At 28.0% G+C, this 18,732-nt stretch overlaps 1 long non-coding RNA gene across 1 annotated transcript; it reads left to right on the plus strand.

Annotated features, from left to right (window-relative positions):
* Positions 1–780: 780 nt before the first annotated feature.
* On the plus strand, positions 781–3,647 carry LOC147814105 (uncharacterized). The gene is made up of 2 exons (XR_015432291.1): positions 781–954; positions 3,540–3,647. It is a non-coding gene; the product is annotated as an uncharacterized LOC147814105 (long non-coding RNA).
* The last annotated feature ends 15,085 nt before the right edge of the window (positions 3,648–18,732 follow it).

Raw genomic sequence — 18,732 nt, forward strand, 5'->3', positions numbered from 1 at the left:
CACTGACTAACGCCGAAATTGATAAATTTGCAGACTATGCTTTCAAGGTTCATCCAAATCCAATTAATTTCGCAGCATTGGCAATGAACTGCTAAGCATTCTCTGTGAAGTCTTCGATCCGTTCGTTAAAAGGCTCAAATCTTCCATCATCGTAGAAGTGTGTTCTTTTAGTTAATTTTTTATTTTTATGTTTTGAAGAAGCATTTAATATTATCCTGCGCCCGTTTCATCAGTTCTTAAAATCCTGCTCGGCTTGTAAAATGATGCAGTCGGACCGAGCAGGAAAACAGACACAGGATTTAAATTAAATCAGAGAAACTTTTATTTGATCATTCTTAGTTGAGTGGGAGCGAAGAAGTGATGTTTACTCCATCAGCAAACAGTCTTTCTGGTAGGGAAAATCTTGCAAAAAATCCTAAAATGCCTCTATTTAGGGAAAAGAGGGAAAACTCAGAAATTACTATTGGTTAATTAAATATATCACGCGATTCTCACAAGGCTTAAAAGGAAAAAATATCTTTATTTAAATTTATGTATAGTTGGCTAAAAATAGATTTAGAAACAGGATGTGGTTTCTTAAAAGTATCATTAAGTGCTTCGATTTGAAGAATTAAGTAGTAATAAATTAGGAGTTGTTTTATAACGAAGAAACTAACATAAAAAGATTAATTGAAGCTTTTTATGTTACATATGTATATATATATATATATATATATATATATATATATATATATATATATATATATATATATATATATATATATATATATATATATATATATATATATATATATATATATATATATTTACAGAGCTTATCCACAGTTCCCTGATATTACTGAGATGGCCTAGGCTGTAAATAGCACATGCGTGGCGGCGCAGAAGAAGAGACAAGCAAGCTACTGCTCAGCCTTCCCCTAGGATATAGTTCTGAATTTATACCTAAAAGAAAAAGTAATCTCTCCTTATAAACTACAGAATTTATGTAATTGTTGATAACAATAGTTTGCTAGATATTTGATAATTGAAAACTAGTAACTGTACTAGCTTACTTCTTCATGTTTGATCACAAAACTGCTATTTTCACTAGGGGCCTCCCTGGCCGAGCGGTATTGCCGGTCCAAACGCTCTGTTAAGCGTGGAGGTAGCGGGTTCGAATCCCGCCGTAACCCTGGATGTATTATTCTTTGTGATGTCTTTCTCTGAATTGTTCTATCTGTATTTTCTACTTGACAATGACTTATAAGCCTATATATAGAGCACACAAGTCAGCAAATGAACGTAATTTCAATAAATCAAATCTATTTTCACTACATGTTATTTTCTCGCATTTTACCCACGTTAATTATTTACTAAGCAGATTGTTATTACTTATTAGAATATTGGGCAGAATGAAATTAAATCCGATTTCAAGTTTATATGACAATTTGTTTCAAGGTTATGAGCTTTTTCATGCAGCTGTTTATAGTTCACTACTTCAAAAATGTGCGAATTTCGGAAATCTTAAATATTTTAGAAATAAGTCAGTATAGTATGCAATTTTAATTCTGAATTGAATAAAATCAATTGCAAATAAAAACATTTGTTGTTGAAAGTAATATGCATTATTTTGAGTTTCATCCTATGGGATGTGTATTTATATTTAAACAAGTGTTTGTAACAACTAACTATTAGTTTTATTCTGCTCGGTATTATAAGTTATATAGGAGATATTATACTCAACTTATTTTTAAAGTATTATTTCAAATCATTCTCTCTTAGACATTTTCCACACATAAAATTACTCACAACTTTAAAATAAATGCTCCTATCAGCTTGTAATTTGTTCTATTCGATTGAGTGTAAAAAAAAGAATAAAAATTGGTACATAACTTCAAAATTTTAATTTATTAAACGATTGTAGATTCTTGATTACATTGATTAAAAATTATTAAAATAACTATTTTTTTAAGAAACTCTGATGTGATTGACAGTAACATAAGTCCTTTTCAGAATCAGCGTCAAAAATTAAAAAAAAAAGCTGCTAGTTTCATGAAGTCTGACAAAAAGTTGAAAAATATAGACTAGGTTTATTGAGTTTAAAGATTTTTAAAAAAGAAAGGGAAGGAAATCTAATTATTAAACTTACAAGTACCATAATGTTACAGATGTATAGAAAAATAAAAAGTGTTAAAATTGCATAATAAGACTGGAATTATACAGGGTGTTTATAAAGTCCCGGACCCATTTTGATGTTTAATAACTCATAAAATAATAAAGATAGATTAAAATTAATAACATTAATGGTTAGATAGACTCAAAAAGTTTCATGACCCTTGTCAATGAACTTCCACGATTGCCCCCTTCGCACGGAGAATATCAAGTCGATAGTCAATTTCACGAGAGGTAGCTTTCTTTTTTACAGAAAAGACAATCTCATCAGTCGTATACTTAGACATGTTGGAAAACTTCGTATTTCCACAACTAGAAGAGCTTCAGCCACATGTCTTTTTGCAACAAGATGGTGCACCACCTCATTGGGGTATCATCGTTCGTAGTTCTTTGAATGACCATTTTACAGGAAGATGGATTGGGCGAGGAGGTTCAATTCCTTGGCCACCCAGATCACCTGATATAACGCCGCTGGACTTTTTTCTTTGGGGATTTATAAAGGACAATGTTTGCAGGAGGATCGTGTCGAACATTGATGGCCTAAGGCTGAGAGCAGGCTCCCAACTAGAAACTTTTTCGTCCCTCAATGAAATAGATATACCACAAAAACAAATTGAAAGAAATGTTATATTCCACAAGAACAAATTGTTAAGATAAGGCGTTCTGCATTCTAATTCCTCATAAATCTATCACTCCTTATTTCCCCTTCTGCTGACCAGACGAGTGGTCCTCTCGCCGCTCAAACCCCCTTCCTCTAGCGTCCACCATGTAAAAGGGGGTGACCACAAGGGTGACCATGTAAAAGGGGGTGACTTACAAATTATCAATTTGTAATTGTGGGATATCTATTTCACTGAGGAAAGCAAAAGCAACCTGCCCTCAGCCTTAAAGCCAGGATTACAACCGCAATAGCCTCTGTGGATGCCGACATGCTTGCCGTTACCTGGCGTGAAATTGACTATCGACTTGATATTCTCCGTGCGACGAAGGGGGCACGCGTGGAAGTTCATTGACAAGGTTCATGAAAGTTTTTGAGTCTATCTAACCATTTATGTTATTAATTTTAAACTATCTTTATTATTTTATGAGTTATTAAACATCAAAATGGGTCCGAGACTTTATAAACACCCTGTATATTTGAATTTCTGTAAATGTTGTTAATGGTAATACTGTCTTCAGTGTATTTTATTTTGTGGCTGTGATACATGTCATGCTTTTTAGCTACGAGGATTGAATAGAAATGGCAGAAGATATTTATTTGAAAAGGAAAATTAATTTCATCCAGTAAATTTAAATGATAAAAAAAAAATACTTTCTAATATTTTAAGATCTGCCACTATTATTGTAAATATGACTTTCTTACTAATTTATATTTTTTTTCCTTTTAGGTTCCAATAATTACAAGTTTCAACATGTAGACGGAAACAGTATTTAAAATAATTTTGTTGGTTTGTAAAAAAAGTGAAATTTTAGTTTTAAATAAAAGTACTTTGAATTTCAGCTGACTAATTATTTAAATTTGTAGTTTTATAGCTTTAAAAATTCAAGCACCTTAGACAACTATCTTCTAAAAATATTCATATATAAAATCAATGCTATCGTTATAAATTTATAAACAGAAAAGAGAAATGTCACATTTAAATGATAAAATCAACAATTTATTTCAGCATGATAAACTGAATAATTTAGGAATTGTAAACTTTAAGATGAATGGCTCTTTTTAATTTCAAAAATAAAATTAGAAACTTTAAAATATGTTTGAAAAATTTTAGATTATTAAATAACGGAGAAATTATTACTATACTGTAATATCTGTTAAAATTTATATGTTCAATTTGAAATACTTGACGAAAATAGCTATTTATATAAATTGAGGGATATTATTGATACATAAAGGTTTTATAGAATAAGGATTATATTGAGAGAGATTTCAATGATTGACGCGTTTCCACAATTAAATAATCTACAATCATCTTTTTCAATAGACATATAATTAGGATTGCGTCTGCAGATCATGGACACTTTTATACTTTAGAAACTTCTAGAATAAAATATTTTATTTATTAGGTAATTTCGAAATTATTGAATAAAATAAATAGTTCACTGTCATTTTTCGATGTGCATGTTAAACTTTTGTTTAGGATGGCGTCGACTGATCTTGAACACTTTTACATTTCAGACACTTTTAAAAGATTTTATTTATTAAATTCGAACTGAATATATAAAGTAAATATTAATTTCTAAATTTGAACAGTCATATTATAAAGATGGTATTTTGAAATTACATTAATGTTTAAATTTCCAAAACAAAATTCAGCAAATGATTTTTTTTAAACTTTTAAAGTGAAACCAAAATTTTAAATTTAATATTATAGTAAGGAACATTTTGGTAGAGAAAAATCTTAATTCCTTTTTATTTCTTTTACCAAATTATAATATTTTTGTTATACGAATTACAAATTCCAACTATTCAGCTTTCGCAAAGATCTCTAAAAATACTGGTTGGATAGAGTGAATTTAGTTTTCCTTCCTCAAACATAGTTTAAAACCCTTATTAATGCCTTTATACTTTTGTAATTAGATATTTTCTCTGATATTCAAAATATCATACTTTGTAAATCGCGGAAAAAAGCACCGGAGAAAAAAGCACTGAAATAACCCCGGTAAAAGAGCTCCTCATTAACATTTGTATAAACTAAATATCCGATACGATTCATACCGTTGTACAAGAATTTAAAAAGAATCAATAATTATTCAATCATAGTTATTACTAAAAAAAATTATATTTGTATAATATTTTATTTGAAGTTTTAAAGCAACTTTTAATAACTTTATATATTTTTAATACAATTATATGATATGCTATAATTGTTATAAATAATGGATTCATTAATTATTGCCACTCAGGACCTTAATTTTTTGATAAGTTAAAAATATTTAACCCTTTCTCATCGGACGGGATATGTGCTGTCCCAGTCTGGAAAATTTGTGATATTACGGCTGGGACAATCGCAACGTTTCACCCAATCACAATGATTTGTTTAATGAGGAAGTAGAGTTCCAGAACCCACCATCATTTTCGTGGTCGCATGCAACTAACTTTTCACCACGAATGCCCCAAGTTTCTTACATCAAGGGTCAAACAAATTTCTCTATTAGCAACGGAGTCACAGAAGTAAATTCTTTCTTCAAGATCTTTCCCAAAAGCTTATTCATTTACATTGCCAAATGTATGAACGAAAGAATAGAAATGGAGAATAAAGCATTGAAAAGGAAGCAAGTTCAGCAACTGACAATCGAAACGCTATAGACAAAATGCGTCACATTATCGACAAATTCGAAATCATGACAGTAGTTGGGATATTGTTGATCATAAACTACAACTGGGTACCTCAAATGGCTCACTATTGGACACTCAATTGTTTGTTAGGAAATGCTGTTATTCAAAAAGCGATGAGTAGGTATCGCTTTCTTTTTTTTGATTTCGAAATTATATTTCAATTCCCCGAAGAAACCTGCAGATGTTTCAAAATTATACTCTATTGAAGAAGCGGGCCGAGATGGCTCAGGGGATAGAGCGTTCGTCTTCCAATAAGGCAAACTGGGTTCGAATCCCAGTCGATACGAATTCCGCATCCGGCCTGCACCGATCACAGTGCTGACGTGAAATATCCTCAGTGGTAGACAGATCATGGGTTAGAGTCCCCTTGCCGTCAGGCTAACCGTGGGAGGTTCTCGTGGTCTTCCTCTTCATTTAACGCAAATAGCTCCATCAAAATGTCCCCCACGAAGGCAAATTTCTTCCAATACTCAATACAGGAGTTCCCTTGTCTTCTGGATTGTGTTCAAAATTACAAGGCTAGTCTTAAACCCATAAAATTGGGTCTGCTGTTCAACATCGGTTATATGTATTGAAGAAGAGGTTTCCTGCTTGAAGTGTACTTTTGTGAAGAGTTGACAGCACAAGGCAGTCAATAGACGAGTCAATGGTCAAATTCAAGGGAAGGAGCAGCCTAATACAGTACTAACCAATGAAACTAGTAAAGAGAGGTATCAAAGTTTGGGACGATTCTAAGACTGGATACGTATACGACTTCAATATTTACACTGGGAAAGAATCTTCAGTGACTGGAGGAACTCTAGTAGAACGCGTTGTGAAAATGCTTATTTCTATAGCGAAGATTCCCCAAATCATTCTCTGTTTCGACCGATTCTTCACTTTGCTGAATCTGATGTACTCCCTACCCCATGAATGTGTCGGCACCTACAAAAAAGAACAAAAAAATACACCAACATTTCGAACTGCGAGAAGACGAGAAGTACAGCTAGGTGATTCGGTTTTGCAAACTACAAGAGGGGGAATAATTGCTGTCAAATGGATGGACACGAAGGTTGTTTTTGTCATGTCGAATTGCCATAGCACTGAATTAACTACTGCAATTATAACTCTAAAAGATGGACTAAGAAGGAGTTTCTCTGATCTCCAATGGTAACGTTTTACAACGAGTTCATGGGTGGAATTGACCTCTCTGACCAACTGGAAACATGTTACAAGGTGGATCGTAAATCCAGCAAGTGGTGGAAAACGGTATTCTACAGACTACTGATGACCTCGATTGTTAGTGCTCATGTTTTTCATCAAGACGTTACTAAGCGAAGACGTCCTTTACTACCATTCCTCGTTGCTGTTGCTGAAAGTCTCCTGACTTTTGGAAATGCAAGCAAGGAAATCAATAAGCAAAGGCACTCTTCCTCCAAAACTATGTCATCATTAACGGCGAGACTTTTCAATGTTGGAAACCATTTCTCAATTGAGGAAAAAACGAGCAAAAGATGTGTATGGTGAGAAAACAGTGTGCACCTCTTGCAATGTAGCGCTGTGCAAGAGATGTTTCCAGCCCTACCAGACCCTCAAGAAACTTAGACTTTAGATACTCTTACTACTGCTCCTCCACTACTTTCAATTTTTTACTATTCTTATTTTATACCTGCTAATTCCGAAAAAGATTTATAAATAAATATGTCAATAAAATGTTAACGCAAATGCACATGAAAACGTTAGTAAAAAAACGTTGCCTAAAATAATCATCAAAATGTTAAGTAAAATGTCAATAAAAATGAGACATTGACTCTAGAATTCCGGCCGAGACATATCCTGTCCCGGGGTTCAGATGCTTTGGGTTTAAGGTGATACATATGCTATCCCATCAATGAAACTTGAGAAATTATTGTTGTTGATGGTGAGCTGTTAAGGGGACGTTTATGCGTCTCCAAGACCTTCAACCTTTTAGGCATAAAAGTTATTTTATCTAATAATCACTCGGAGGAGAAATAACTGATCCCGGCAATTGGGCGCACTCGGACTGATATTTCGCCGTATTGAAATGGTTAAACTGATAGAGGATATCAATTGAATTGTCTTTCAAATAAAGATAGTTATAAACGCATAATTTGTATTTTATTAAATCACAGTACAATAAGTTTAATTATTGAAGTTTTGAACATCTTTAAAGCTGCCTAAGTGTCCTAATTTTTCTAAATGTAAATTTGGAAAAGCTCATTATTTTTTTTATTGGAATATCTTTTGAATATTAAAAATTAAACAGAACTTAAAATATTTGTTTATTTTCTATAAAAAGGTTTAATAAAAAGTATGTTCAATTACAAAAAAAAATTTTTTGAAAAATGAATAGAAATGAACGAGAGCTAAGGATGAAAGATTGCAACTATTTTAACGTAAAAAGGTATTTGTTGTACTAAAGATTTGTTTTAATAAGTAAATTTTTTTAGTAAACAATTTTTTTAAGTAAGTGACAATTGGATGTGAAAACTTGCCAAACTGAAATGCATCTTACTTTTATAACAAAATGAAGAAAAAAAGAAAAGAGGGAGCGAGACGGGAGTCTAGAGAACTTAAATGTTTATGTCTATAATTTTATGTCATTTTTGAGTGAAAAATTATTTGTTTGCAAAAGTTTCAGAACAAATGGCTTTAAAAAGGACAGAGCCATCTACATACAGGCCATCGCCAGTTCTGACACATTGAAAGATTGAACTTGAAAAATACTAAATAAGATGTTGTAGCAATGCCTAAATTAGCACGTGAGCTTTACCAGTTTATTTTCTTCACAGCTATTTATGGGTTTTCATTTGGTCCCGTTTGTTTTCGTGCTTCATTCAAGAAACAGAAGTGGGAAGTGGGTAAAAAGTGTTACGGAATCTACTGTCCTATTTTGTTTCCATCATAATTATGAGAAAATGAGCTTTAGTTTATACTATTTAATAAGGAGTTCCAATGATTGCCAAGTACTTTAAATACTTTTATTAGTTTATACTTAAAATATTTTCAATAGTGGAGTTTAATGATTTTATTTAATTGAGTTCTTAATTAAGTTCTTTTCAAAAACTGCTTTATTTTAATATCTAAGGAATATTACATCAAGTTAATGAACAAAATCAATAGCACAAATCATTAGCAAACAATATTTAAATTTGGCTTAAACATGTGTGTATATATTATTGACGTCTTACATTAAATTTAAAAGCAGTTTTATTAAGATAATTTCCTAAATTAAACTAATCAGTTTCAAAAACTGTCGATTTCGTATTTGTTACATTTTTTAATATAATAGGGTATATAAACCCCCTTGGTTATTTTTCAGTAAAAAAAAGTAAATGCCATAGGTGAATAAAAACAAATGCTACATGTAAACAATTTTTTATTGCAGTTTTCAGTACTTACGTATTATCCCATAGACCATTTAAGCCAAATCAGAAAATAAGTTTCGAAATAATTCAAATTTAAATATTATCTCCTTTTTTGCATGCAATAAATAATATTTGCATTTTATCAATGTCTTTATAATCAATTACTATATTAAAATAAATTTTAAAGCTGTCAAAATAACTTCGGCATAATGTTGGGGGAAATAGTCGACGGTATAATTCGTAAATATTAATTTTTTTAAGGACTTGTTTTTACATATTTAAATTCCCGTTTAACATTAGTACTTAGAAGTTATTGAATTTTTTCTTTAATTCTTGCAATTTTGTGTAGTAAATTTACTGCGATTTTAACCAAAGATAAACCTTATATCAAACATCAAGAAAATGTTCATATTTTCCGACTGAAGACAATTACAATTTTTGAATTTTTTTATTTTCTACGAGTATAGATGATTTTCCTCAGATTATAAACAAATTTAATAAACCTATTCTTAAAACCCAAATTAAGATTAATAGAATGCATAATGAAGCAAATGATTATCTCTTCATAACTATAGAATATTATGCATGCGACACAACATCTCAAAAAAAAATTAAATTTGTGTTTTTTCTAAACATTAATACACGAAAGCTGGTGACAGAAACGCTTTGTAGTTCAAGAAGAACTGAACCTTCCGTATTTAATCCTTATTTCTTGAGAATTTTAAGAAATAAGGATTTTACATATAATATTCAAACTAAAATAGTAAAATCTTCCGGAAAATTTAAAATCCAATGTTTTTATAAGTTAAAAGGAATCACATACTATTAAGCAAAATCGCAAGAAAAAACTTCCATTTAACATTTTTAAATACTGTTTTCATATTGTTAAAAAATATAAAATAATCGCTATAAATTTACCAAGATTTATCGAGATTTAACGTGAAAACAATACTGTAAGAATATAAATAATTAAAAGCTTTTTGTTTTACATAAATCGAGGAATTTTCCACTAAAACTTATTCTGCTTGATTTAGTTTAGGGCCCAATTTAACATAACTTTTGGCAATAAGGAATAGTTAAATTAATTTAAAGTTAAAACTGCAAAAAAGCATGTAGGATTTTAAAAAAATGACCTTTAGATCCAGAAATCTAAATTTTGTTTCGTAAAATTTCAAAAACGAATTTAGTTTTAACGCATTAATTCTTCAAAAACCAGAAAAATTTAAACTTTAAATACAAATTGTAAACGTTTTTTTCACAAAAGGAAAATTTCTAACATTTGTTTGCAATTATAACTTTTAAAACGTTAATATTTTCATCAAAAAGTTAGATTTTGTTGCCAAAAAAATCAATGTATAAATTTTTACATTTGAACTAACTAATAAGGCAGTGCAAAAAAAAAACACAAAGTACATTTAAAAAGAGATTCGACATTTTTCTACAATTTAATGGACAGAAACTGGTTGAACTTATGTTGATAGACTTCGCTTTTTAATCTAATGAACGTTTTGTATTCGGATGCATAATCCAGATCATTTAAATAGCTATAAAACTTTTGTTCTCTACCCTGCCGAATAAACTAGTTTTGATTGGATTTGAAGTTACTTTTTTTAATTATTTTGGTAACTAAACTAAATATAACCATTTTGTAAGTGTTTCGTGGTGCGAGATGTTTTCCAAATGCAAAAGAAACTTAAGCTATCGATAAAAATGTGTGATGTACAGAGTTAGTGCCAATAGCCTTATTCCTTCAAGATATTAGTATCTTTTACTCAATAGTAAATTACAGAAAATTATTTTAAAAAAATTATGTGTGCTAATTTCTGAATATTTTACCTATTTTTTTGTTATAAATTCTTATATAGGTTGTTACAAAATGTGTAATTATTTTTTTATAAATTTTAGTTCACTACGAAATCAATATTGAAAAGATTAATAGTTTGGTTTCTTTTTTCCTTCAACAATGCAACTTTCTTACACTTCATTTAAACAATCAGATACAAAGAAGAGAATTTTAGAGTGTATTTATAACAATATATAGATTGAAATAGTTGGGAAATGTATAAAAAGTTTGATTTTTAAGCATTGTTACCAAAAAAAGTTAATTGTTGAAAACAGAAATGAAATCAATTAAAAACACTTTGTTGGTCATTCCTTTTTGAGCTATACTCAGTGTATGTTGTCAAATTTGACGGTGATTTTGAAAAGCTTTAAAAAAGTGTTATTATGAGTGATTTATATCATCAAACTTTCATGCCTTTCTGGCGAATGCACAGGAAGAAATTTCCTTTGCATAGACAAGCGATTGTTAATCACTGGTTAGACCAGATGATGAAGTATCCTCGGCCTATGCGTAAGCCTATGCTTTTTATGTTTATTCAAATATTAGCAGTCATGCAATTTATAGAATTTTTGGTTGACAAAACTTAGTGAAGAGATTTATACTTTTTCAAAGAAAAAGAAATTTCAAATGTTAGTAGCAAGACAATAAAAAAACTTAAAAACTGTTACTGGCACTAAATGTTATGACCTGTATCATTACAATACTATTGAATTGATGTAGTTTGCTTCGGCTATATATTAATACAGTATAAGATAGCACTCTTTTTTGTGGTTATAATTATGTGAGCTTATGACGAGTTTAATATCTTTTCCTTATTTAGTTTTCTGATATAAATTTATTTTTTTAATTTTTAAATATTTATAAAGACTATTTTATTTATTAATAATTTTTATTTTCTCTTTAAAAATACTTATTTTATATGTTTTCTTTGTATTTTCTATTACTTTGGGTTCTATGTACTTACAGCTTATGCCTAGACAATAAAACTTATTATTATTTTTCTTAATTTTCTTCGTTAATCTCTTTTTTCTTTTATTCTTTTTGTTTCTTTATTCGTTTTATTAGAATTGTTTACAAATAGTAATTGTTTTTACTAAAATTTTGTAATAAAGGGATATTTTGAAATAAAAAAAAGTGCACAGGTTCCATCTTTAAGATATAATAGTTTGCAAATGGTCTTTTTTTGCGACAAAATATTTTGTTAAATCAACTATCCCGTTAAACTGTTTTGTTTTCATGAGGGCGCAATTAAACGATAAAAATATTTTCAATCCCAAGCCAAATTTCTCTTAAAAGGACCTTGTTAAGGTCTTTTTTGTTTTCTGTCAAAATAAGTAAGTGATATCAAAGGAGAAATGGAAAGAACTAGAAGAATCAATAGAATAAAGTATTTTTCAAAAAAAATTTCATTTAATAGATTTTAAATTTTTTACATAATCTTGTCTACTAATTTTTATGCCAAGCGGCAATTAATGTTATGATTACTTGAAAAAACTGTGCTGCTGATATTGTTATGATACATCATAAGCAGGTTTTAAGTCAATTTTTAATACTATAAAGATTTTATAGTATTTAAAGTATTATAGTATTAAAAGTAAATTATAAAGTATTATAGTTTTTTATAGTATTATAAGCATTTATACAAAGTAAAAAAATATCCCATTCTTCACCATAGAAAATATGTAAAAAAAAAAATTTGTTTCATTTACACTTATTTGCATTGTAAAACATGCAATTATAAACAAATAATCATTAAGTTTGAAATAAAATTACGACAAACATGCACGTTGAAGTTATTTTTATAATTTTCATATTTGTAATAAATACCAGTTGCAATTTTTAACGTGTTGTAAAATTAAAATAATACAAGTCCTTGAAACATATTTTCAAAATAATTGATAACTTCTATTTAAAATTTAGATTATATTATATCTTTTTAAAATGTGAAAAGTTGAATTTTTCCTAACTGTGAAATTATATTTAGCTCATGAGGAGGATTATGATGATATTGAAAGTGAGGATGAAACAATCAATGAGTAAGTATATATTTTTCGAGTCTCTAATTATGATATATTCAAAAATATGCCGAATTCCCAAAAAAAGAGCACAAATTAAAACTATAAATAGGCACGAAATAGAAAAAGACCAAAACAAACGGCACTGAGAAAAAAATATCGCCAAAACTACCAGAATATTGAGAGATTTATCATATCCGTGAATCTATGGGAACACAAAAAATCTTAGCAGTTTAAAATAAAGCACTTTGGTAAAGATTTTTGTAAAATTAACAATAATATGTGTTATAATTTGATAGATGAGGTAACATCTTAGACCATGATTCAAAAATAATTGATCCGGTAAAATTGACTTCGAAATGTTTTATTTTTTACCAAATGTGTGGGAATAAGAACTATGCTTCTAAAAACTACATTTTCCGTTAATTCATTACCATATGAAGAGAAAATGTACCAAATGAATGGTTTCAATACAGTATATAAATTTGATTTTTATTGCCAGAATATGCTTTTTTTTTAATCAGAATTATCATTTTCACACAGTGCGGTAATTTTACAAGAATAATTTCCTCTGTACGTGTTAGCAAACGTTTGGGTTGTACATATGATTCTATTCATATACATTTCGTTTTGTCATAATCGGGGTGGTCATTGTAATACAATCTATATTTACAACAAAATATAACGAAACAAAACATGTAAAATATTAAGGGAAGATTTTGTTATAAAACTGCTTTTAAATGAGAAGTAATTTTACAAAGGATTTTAATTCACAATTATTACTTTTAAATAAGCCGAGTATTTAGGAGTTCAATGTAGGTTGTTAAAATTCTTGTAAAAAAATAAATAAAGAAGTTTACATTTTTGGGATTACAAACTAATATTTATACTATTTGAGCTGTGAAAAAGTACTACCAAGTAAGGTGAAGTGAAATAATGATGGAAGAAAAAAAAGGATTTAAAATAAAATAACAAGAAAACCCCCAAGATTATTCAGACTCTCAAACTGATATCAAAGTTTTCAGTCTAAACTTACACAGAGATAATGATTCGTTAAATTTTGATAGCTAATTTGCTTCTTGTTTAAATAGTAAGTTGTGACTATGCTTTCTAAGAGTCGATGAGAAAGTTTTCAAATATTTAAACTAATTGACAAGCAAGGTAAAAGACTACAAGATAAAAACAAATGCAAAATCATCTCGTGCAATATAATAAAAAATATTTAAAAAAAAAAAAAACAATTTTCAAGATTGTAGTCAATTCTCCACTTTTGAACTTCAGCCTGAAAAACATTTACCACATCTTTCATCCCGCCCCCTTCTTTTATTTGAACAAAAAAGTTATAAACTTTCCTTTATGAATGAAATGAAAATTTTAATTAAAATATTATTCCCTGCCAAAAACTATTTTTAATGATGATTTTTTTTATTGATTGTCAAATCTTTTCGTTAAATAAAAAAATATACATTATACTATTTAAAATTATACACAGTCACAGAAATTTATTAAGGTTCGATTCATGCTTATTTTAGGATTGTGGAAATTGATTTTGGAGGTTCTGAGGAACCGGAAATTGTTGAAAACATATCGGCCCAACCATTAAGTGATGAGGTTGCAAAAAGCATCAGGTATGCTAATTTTTCTATAAATTGAAATTTCTTCAAATTTTCAGTTAGTGATTTTGGTATATTGTTCGTTTTCTGTTATTCCAAATGCTTACAATTACGCATAGAACTATTGAAACTCATAGTTACAAACACATAGTTGCAATTCTACAAAAACTCACGCTTTAAAATTATTGAACTGTTAATGATTTTTAAGATTACATCCAAATTATGATCATATAAATATTCATCAACGGAATTTTTACTTTTATGGTGAAAATTTTAAATTTTTTTTATTTTAAGATATTCTTAAAGTATGTGATTTCACAAATAGACAGCTCCGCAAATTTAATTTATGGTACATTTTTTTACTAATTAAAGATATAGAGGAGGCTCCATTATTAGCAGAATATAGAGTATTGCAGGAGATTGACACTTATATGTTTTTGAATGCTTAAAAGAACTAATGTATTGAAAGAACTAATTAAATCCTCGAACTAACTTCAAGGCTTCTTTTATTAAATTTCAAAGTTCAGATATAAATTAATGTAATATTCGTAGGGAAAAAAATTTTATTCACCTTTTAACATTAAATAGTAAACAGAATAAAAGATAAATAAATAAAATAAAAAAGAAATAGATAAAATTGACAAAAAATTTTTCTTATTAACTTTTATTTTTTAAGAAACATAAACGATAAATTTAAATAATTTTATTATTAAGCAGAATTTTGCAAATGTTAGTGACATTTTTATCTTAGTTATTTGAATCAATTAAAGCATTACATGCATAATATAACACCTTAAGTATTATTCAACAGTGTATTTTTTAATTATTCGCTTATAAACACTTACACCTTTTGCATGAAAATATTCACCAGTTTTTATGGGTATTATACATTAAAAAGTATGCATCTGTGTATTATCAGTCATGCCGAAATAGTAAACCATGACGTATTATTATTTTAGTACTGAAATTGATGTGAAATATGATGATTTTGGTTGGTATGTTGAGGCCGACTGCAAAGATGATTTTGTTTCTCAGACTCAAACGAGTGGGAATGATGAAAAGAGATTTAATTTTGAGTCTGATGAAGAAAGTGATGTTGCTTTAAATCCAGCTTATGACAATGATGCAAATATTGGGTACTTAAATTTATATTTAAATTAAGTATACTTAGAATTTTCAAATTTCTATCATAATATTACTTATCTGCTAGAATTACGTAAATCACTTTCAAAATAATATATTTTTCGAAATAAATGTTTAATATTTTGACTTCTTTAAAGACATCATAATAATCATAACAGCATATATTTTTAAACATTAACACAGTTTTAAATGTTTTAAATAACTCCACTTTTAAAAAATCTTATAGTCAGTGATTTCTTATAAGTTAACACTAAATTTATTTTTTAAATAAAGAAGAGAAAATTTTTTTAGTACGTACAAATTTACATAACTATGGACAAAATATCATTGAAGAGGTTAGAATGCTAAGTACTGTTAAAATTCATATAAAATACATTTCCCTATTTTTTTATCAAGTTAAATATTGAAACTATATTCATCTATGTATTATAAATCATGCTGATACGTGAAAAATAACTTTTTGTAATTTTAGTGGTGACCAAGTTGTGAAATGGGATGAATACGGATTCTTTGTTGAATCTGAATGTATTGCAGATTTTGTTGCTCAAAATCTGAGTATGAAGAATTGTGAGAATATAAGGTATGCAAATTAGTTTTCATTTTGAATATTTTTAGCATTTAAGTAAAAATATTTTGTAAACTTGCCTATCTATATTTGGAGCAGCAGAAGAATATTTCTAAATTTATTTTTATTAATTTTTTTTAAAACTTAAATACTTTACAAGATTTAAATCTCAAAAAATATGCTATAATTTTCAGAATGACTATTCTAAAAAAAATTATTTAGGAAATTATCACGTGGTTTCAATCTACTATATTTGAGTAATTATAAATCTAATTGGCTATGATATCATTAAATAATATACTTTCTGTTTTATAAGAGAGTTACTGTGCTATAAATCCCTTCTAAAACATACATTTTATTTTTTATTCATATAAGTTACGATTTTTTATTTATATAATTTAAGATCCTGTTTAATAATAAAAATATTAGAGAGTAATACATTTGGTGAGCAATGGGTTGTTTAAGCCTTAAATGTATTTTACTTTGATAGATTCTTAACAAAAAACTGGTGACTATGTTAATTTCTGTTTGTTAAGACTAAGTACTATGTTAAGTTTTATAGAGTTTTCAAAAGTATGTTAAATACCAATATTTTCAATTCAAAATTAGCAGAAACTAAAGTAAAAATTAAATTGTATTTGAATTTCGTTCTGTTGCCTTTTTTTTTAATAAATTAAACGGGTGTTGAGAAACAACTCATTACATTTTTATTTAGTTTCGTACTTTTCGTCCAACTCTGTTTTTGTTCTTTTTTATATATAGATAAATAGAAAAAGAAGCTACTATAAATGCCAAAAGAAAATTTATGTAACAAAATGCGATAAATAAGGAATGGTATTTCGAAGGTTTTCGAAGACTACACTATTACCAATTAACTCACATGGTGTTCTGTAATGATCGCCCTTAGTATATAATTTTTAAATTCATATTCATAGAGTAGATTGAAAGAGTATACTCATTAGGGATTATGAATTTTAGCAACGAAAAAATACAGAAAGCTATTGAAATCCAACCAATTTTCTAATCAGGAAGGTGTAACATAAAATATCAAAACATTTTAGATTCCTGGAAGAAAACAAAAACTAACACTATTCTTAGTATAAAAAAATTGGGCATTGCTAGAGTATTTACATATTTTTACTTTAGAATTTCAGGCTGAAGTATTTTAATAGATTCAATTTTAATGTTTTATTAAAACAAAACGTATATATACTTGTGTTAAATACTCACTCACATGTTGAAATTTTACCAACGGGCATATCAAAACCAAAAGATTATTATATGAAAAAAAATCATCTCTGAATTTCTCAATACGTTTAAAGTTAACTCTTCGATTTTAAAATAACTAAGCACTTTATAATAAAAAAAAATAATTAAAATTTATTGCATTTCTACAATTTATGCATTGAAAATTATATTAAAATTCATTATGTTTGTTCATAATTTTAGAGTAACATATGATTTTGGAGGTTCTGGGGAACCTGGAATTATTAAAAGTGTTTCTGATGAGAAACATAGTATGGAGGATTTTCAAAATAAAAGGTATGGTAATCTGTATTTAATTTGAGATATTAAGTAATCATAATTTTTTATCTTTTTAATTGCTATTTCAAGTGCTTTTGATAAATCAGAGAGCTTTTAGTATTTACGCTTTTTGCCCTTTCTTAACAACATTATTAAAAAATGGAACAATATTTGTCTTGCAGGTAAACTATGAATCATTTATTCATGGCCCTTGAATAACGCTTGAATGAAAAAGTACCATATTCGGCTGTTTTCTGCAGCTGTAAAATATAAGTTTCAAAAAATAAATATAAAAAAACATTAAAAAAATAAATAGCAGAATAAAAAGAATTATGATTTCAAAACTCCAACAGCGACATCGTACTTTCTTGAATTCATAGCGAATGTTAAAAAAAAATTTTTTGTTGCTTAAAATGAGTAAAAAAAATATCGTTTAATTATGAAATATACCAATACTTTTAAAAATTATAAATAATTATATCTTATTACATGTAGTTTTGAATTATTTTCCCATTAATACCCATAACATTCTCGTACATATTTAGAAAACGAATTTTTATGTTTGAAATGGATGGTAAAATATTTTTCTAATAAAAAAAATTAGTACTTTCTTGACTTCATAGCCATTACTAAAAATACTGTTTTATTTCTGCTCTAAATGCGCCAAAAAAATAATAACTAATAATTATGAGATATAGAAGTACTTTTAAAAATTAGAAATTAAAATAATTTTAAAAAAAAATCATCTTTTCAATAACTAAAGATATAGGAGCAGCTATCTTGTCAAAATCATGTAAATTGTTCGAAAAAAAATTACTGAAACTTTTGTTTAAATGTATATATATAAATTGCAGAACTATATAATTCCACTTAATGGAATTAAAACCTTTTTTCGTAAAAATAAACAAAAACTGAATTAAATTTGAGCCTAAGTTTAAATTTTTTAATAATAATTGATAACCTTTGCAACTGAATTAAATGCAACTATAACAGTGAGATTATGAATGCGGCATGCAGCATATGTAAGGAATAACATAATTTAAATTTATTAATTCTCTTACGATGAGAATGTTACAGTGCGATTACGATGAAAAAAATCGTTTTATAAATTCATGTGCCTTTTTGCAAGAAAATGTTTAAACAATAGAAGACAATGAACATTTAAGTTCC

This window comes from Parasteatoda tepidariorum, chromosome 3, assembly GCF_982258835.1.
Source record: "Parasteatoda tepidariorum strain Cologne lab strain chromosome 3, Ptep-v5.0, whole genome shotgun sequence".
NCBI lineage: Eukaryota > Metazoa > Arthropoda > Arachnida > Araneae > Theridiidae > Parasteatoda > Parasteatoda tepidariorum.